The sequence below is a fragment of the Trifolium pratense genome, linkage group LG5, assembly GCF_020283565.1.
Source record: "Trifolium pratense cultivar HEN17-A07 linkage group LG5, ARS_RC_1.1, whole genome shotgun sequence".
Classification (NCBI taxonomy): Eukaryota; Viridiplantae; Streptophyta; class Magnoliopsida; order Fabales; family Fabaceae; genus Trifolium; species Trifolium pratense.
The window spans coordinates 4,711,834-4,717,833 of NC_060063.1; positions in this window are offsets into that span (position 1 = coordinate 4,711,834).

The following is a 6,000-nucleotide window of genomic DNA, read 5'->3' on the forward strand; positions in this document are numbered from 1 at the left end:
CGGATATTCATTCGCTTTCCCGGTTGAACGCTAGTATATGTTGGCAGCAGTCTCGTTCGAGGTGGCTCAAGGAAGGGGATGCTAACACCAAGTATTTCCACTCCGTCCTTTCTAGTCGGCAGAGGGGCAACATTATCTCGTCCCTACAGGTGAACAATATCATGGTGGAGGGTGTGGCCCCTATTAGACATGCGATCGTTTCTCATTTTGCGTCTCATTTCAAGGCTAATACTGTGGAGAGGTCTGGGTGGATAATCTTATTTTCAAACGGTTGCAGGTGGCGGGGGTTAGTAGCTTAATCAAGCCTTTCTCGATGGACGTGGTAAAGGCAGCTGTCTGGAACTGCGATAGTTACAAAAGACCGGGCCCTTATGGGATTAATTTTGGCTTCATTAAGGATTTTTGGGCCGAGATTCAAGGTGACGTCATGCGCTTTATTTCAGAGTTTCTCCGAAATGGTAGATTGACCAAGGGTTTAAATGCCACATTTATTGCTTTGATCCCTAAAGTTGATAGTCCTCAAAGTTTGAATAACTTTAGACCTATCTCGCTTGTGGGCAGCCTTTATAAAATTTTGGTTAAGGTGTTAGCGAATCAGCTACGTCTTGTGATTGGAAGTGTGATCTCTGAGTCCCAGACAGCTTTTGTTAAGGGTCTGCAAATCCTCGACGGTATTCTTATCGCAAACGAGGTGATGGACGAGGCTCGTAGGTCTAAGAAGGAGTTGTTGCTCTTTAAGGTCGATTTTGAGAAGGCTTATGATTCTGTTGACTAGGTTACTTGGATGTTGTAATGGGGAGGATGGGTTTCCCAACCCTCTGGAGGAAGTGGATTAAAGAATGTGTGTGCACGACTACAACATCAGTTTTAGTCAATGGTAGTCCGACTGATGAGTTCCCTCTTAGGCAGTTGAGGTTGTTTAACTTTGCCCTTTTAGGCAAGTAGTGTTGGAGGATGCTAGTGGATAGAGAGAGTTTGTGGTTTCGAGTGATGGCTGGTCGTTCCGGCGTGGGAAGAGGTGGGTTGTTTGAGGGAGGGGTGCGAGGGTCTACGTGGTGGAGGGAGTTAGCTCGTATACGGGATGGTGACAGTGAGTCATGGGTAGGGTGGTTTGAAGAGCACATTTCGAGAAAGGTGGGGATGTGTAACGACCCAAATTTATTATTCACTATGTAAGTGTTTATTTATTTGGTGACGTGACTTTTAAGTAAGATAGTAACTTTAAGTTATTAATCGAGAGTTTTAGTTAATGCGCGAGTTAGTGAGAGTTAACACGAGTTGGGCCAAGTTAGTGGGCTTGAGGCCCAATGGGCCTTGTCTCATGAGAGGGGGGCGCTATATGAAGCCCATTGAGAGAGAAAGAGTTCATTTTTCATGTTCTTGTGAGAGAAGAGAGAAGGGAGAGCAAGAGGAGAGCTAGGGCAAGCTTGAGCTAGAGGGATCAAGAGCAAATCTCTGAGTTTTCTTCGAATCCAGGTAAGAGAGTAGATTTCATATTCGTGGGTGATACGAGGAAGGGGAGAATGTCGATTTCTCCTCACCCGAACTTCCTCCACCCCATTTTCGTTTTAGTTTGGTTGGATTTTCTTAATGGAAATCGAATCTAAGGTTCATAACATGTTTAATATGCTTTTATCATGATGTATGAACGAATTTATTTGATAAAAATGAGATTTATAGAGGATTAAACTCAAGAACATTGTGTTCTTGAGTGTTTTGAGTAAAAGTGGTAAACCTTTACTTTTTCGTAGTAAAAATGGTAGATCGGTGAAATGAACCGTCCTTTTGTGTTTAAATATGTTTGTTGCACTTGAATACAAACTAATTTGGGGTTTATAACATGAAAAATGGGATTTTTGGGTGAATTTGGGTGGAAATCGCATGTTTTGAGCATTTCTGGCAGGAGCTGTTCGCTATGGCTCGCTACAGCTCGCCACGAGCATGAGTTCCACTGGTGTGGTTCGCTACGGCTCGCTAAGCCTTCGCTCAGCGAACAGGGGGTGGTTCGCTACGGCTCGCTAAGCCCTCGCTCAGCCACCGTGACAGCACAACACTTTGCTGTTTTGAAATTTGAATGGCTTTGAGGGTTCTAACATGTTATATTATGTATGTTAATTGTTGTAATAGACATATATGCTTATAATATGGATAATGAACATATTGTATGAGGTTAATTGAATAATCTTAGAAAATAAATATGATTGTGATGATGTATGCAATTGGATTATGTGTGTGTATCTTGTTTTGGAAGATGATTATTGATGATGTTTGTTTAAATGTCAAAGAAGTATATTAAGGTGTTAATCAACTTAATAAAGAAGGATATTAGGATTTTGTTATTCTAATAAAGAAGGATATTAAGGTATAGTGTTATCTTAATAAAGAAGTAATGTTGGATAGTGTTCCACATTAGTAAATGAAGAGCTTAATGCTATTGATTGTGAGTGAATTCATGAAATACATACATGCATTCATGAATATATGTGATATTGGATATTCCAATAAAGAAGGATATCGGATTATATTTATCCGATAAAGAAGGATATTAGAGGTGAGATACTCTAATAAAGAAGATGGTACCACATGCATTAGATATGTCTAGGGGACATAGCATGAAGATTGTGGCATTAGATTGCATTAGGATATGTGTACATTATTTGATATTTGATATTTGATATGTGACACATATGTTTGGAATTTGTGATAATTGTCTATGTGTGTTAGACTTGTGGTATGTGTTGATTGTCCGATGATTTTAATTGTAATTGGCTTCAATATATTGTGAATTATGATTGATATTTGGTTATAACCTTTCGTAGCTTATATTTGAATGAGATTAATGATGTATGCTTATAAATGAAGTGTGAGAACAATTAGGTTGTAACTCCTAATTAGATGTGATAAATGAAGAATATGCATGATATATGAATATGCATGAATGATGGTGATGTATATGTATAATGTATGAATTATGCATGTTTTTATGAAGAAATGTTTAAGTACCATTTACTTACACTTGTATATTTTGAGTATGTTGTCTAACTCTCTTTTATGTGTTATGTGCTGGACCGTTGGGGGTCCAGATTTACAGGTTTTGTGGTATTCGATGTCGAGTCGTTGGTGAAGCTCTGCTCTGATTGTGACACGGGGAAAAAGGGTTGTATTTAGACTATAGAGTCTTTATAACTTTTGATATTTATTTGTAAAACTGTATCTTTCGATAAAGAAGATTATTTTGTATAAACATTGTTTTTACTAATTAATTACATTAGTATTATTTTGGTAGAGGAGTGTAATACTCGAACCGATATTCAATAAATTAAATGTGATTTTCCGTTGCGTATTTTGAAAAAGATTTTACTAAGGTAGAAATATATAAATAATGGGTTTGGGTGTTACAGGATGGGTCTGATACTTTCTTCTGGACTGATCCCTGGGTGGATGGAACTCCGTTGCAGAAGAGGTTTGGGCGGTTGTTTGATCTGGCTGAAAACAAATCGGCTTCAGTGGCTGAGGGTGGCTCGACAAACTCATTACATTTTATGTTGGATAAGATCAAGACTTTTTCATACAGGTGGTTGAAGGTGACGAGTAGTGCTTTAGCTTTGAACTGCCATAGTTGGTGGTCTAGTCTTATGCTTTGTTTGGACCTTGTATAGTTTCTTTTGGTTCTTATTTTTAATTCTAGTGTAACATTTCTTAGTCTCTCTTGGCATGTCTTGTGCTGAGAAGACTTTTTGCTTATTAATATATATCTCATTTTGGCTTGTTCAAAAAAAAAAAATTAAAAATAGTTTTATTCTTTCAAATAAATTGGGTTTATCATTAGATTGAACTTTGAAGTACACGTTTTTATTTTTTGTATCTGATACGTCTTAAACGGGATTATCTTCGATAAAAGGAAAACAAAAAAAAAACTAATCTATGTTTGAAAAAATTAATTAACTACATTTAATTAAAATAATTGTTTTTTTTACCATATTATCTTTTTTTTTTACGGATTACCTTTAATGTGAATAAAGAGAGTTTCTATGGTTTTAACTCGGACCTTTAAGCAACAAAACTTTGTGTTGCTTGGCTGTTTACTTAGGCGACTTGATAGTCATAGTCTTGGTGTATCTCATTGCTATTAGCCTGGGTTTGCATCTTTTGATGTTCCATGTTTCAAACATGCTAGTTTTGTATATTAGTACTTCTTGTGCTCATCTCTTATTTATATCTATTCTATATCTATACTATATATAAAGAGAAAATATGAGTTTTGGAGTGGACTTTTCATAATACCAATAATACCCTTAATTTTTTTTAATAGCAAAATTCAACATAACATAAGGTACATCTTTTTTTTAGCAGCAAAATTTTTTTATTAACAAACTTACCATAACATAAGACATATCTTTTTTTTGACATAAGTTAGACACAAGTAGGCGTGGAACACGCTTGCATAGTCCGCTAGTTTTAATAAACTTCTTTGCTTTAAAAAAAAAAAAACAACATCACGTGGGCTCAAGCCCAATAGCAACACAAAATCTCTTTTTTTATTTCTTTTCTTTTGTGTGATTCTTACTTGATGACTGATTCGTCTAACATTCATATACCGTAGTTTGGAAAAATACTTGTATTTAGACCTTTATATATTTGGGTAAACAATTTTTGTACTCGTGTCTATATCTTATGAGTACCTAAGTAACAATATTTGTATCTGTTATATGTATTTTTGCTACGAACAAATCAATGAATTATAAAATCTTTGAATTTTTTTAATAGAATTAAAAAAATTCTAAGATTTTATATGTTAATTTATAAAAATCACTTGAGTTTATACAAAATTATTATTAATCTCATGTTAAATTTCATATCTTTGTTGAGATATTCACATTGATTTGCATTATGTTATAAATAAATATTTATATTAAAAATGTGTAATAGTTTAATAATGTTGTATTTTTAAAATTGATATACATGTAGTATTATATATTAGGCTGGTATGGGGCGGTGTGGTTACTAAGGTACCCCATACCCGCACCTATGATCGCTTATTTTTGCAGGTAATTATTTATACTTGTGCCCGTATCTAAAATGCGGATATTTATCTTACCCATTATGGTTATTTTTTGCGAGTGCCTACTGAATATATGTCTAATCGTCATCCCTAAGAATGAGGGTAACAATACTTTAATATAACAATATACTTTTGAGCTTGTCAAATACTATTTCATCTTTTTTTTTATCGGTGAATAAGTACTATTTCATCTAGTTATTTATAGGTTTAATTATTTATACTTGTGCCCGTATCTAAAATGCGGATATTTATCTTACCTATTATGGTTATTTTTTGCGAGTGCCTGCCGAATATATGTCTAATCGTCATCCCTAAGAATGAGGGTAACAATACTTTAATATAACAATATACTTTTGAGCTTGTCAAATACTATTTCATCTTTCTTTTTTTATTGGTGAATAAGTACTGTTTCATCTTTTTTTTTTTATTGGGGAATAAGTACTATTTCATCTAGTTATTTATAGGTTTAATTAGTAAAGACATTTTTGTTTTCACATTGGTCTCTTAAAAAAACGTCTGAATAGGTCCATTAAAGAAAAAAAAAAGTCTGAATAGGTCCCTTAAAGACATCTCTGTTAATCAGTTTGGTCCTATTCAGACCTTTTTTTAGTGACCAAACTGATTAACGGAGATATCTTTAAGAGACCTATTCGGACCTTTTTTCCTTTAAGGAACCTATTCGGACCTTTTTTTCTTTAAGGGACCAATTTGAAACCAAAAATGTCTTTAAGAGATTATTTTACTAATTAAGCCTTATATATACAACAATTTGCTTATATACAACAATTATTTAATGAACCACCAAAATGAAAATTTGCTTATAATAACAACTGAAGAGAGAATGTGGAAGGTCTTGGAAACTTTAATTAAAGTGTGAGACAAATTATACAAGTCACACATTATGATCGTGCAAATAAAATTATACAGGTAGAAGTAAT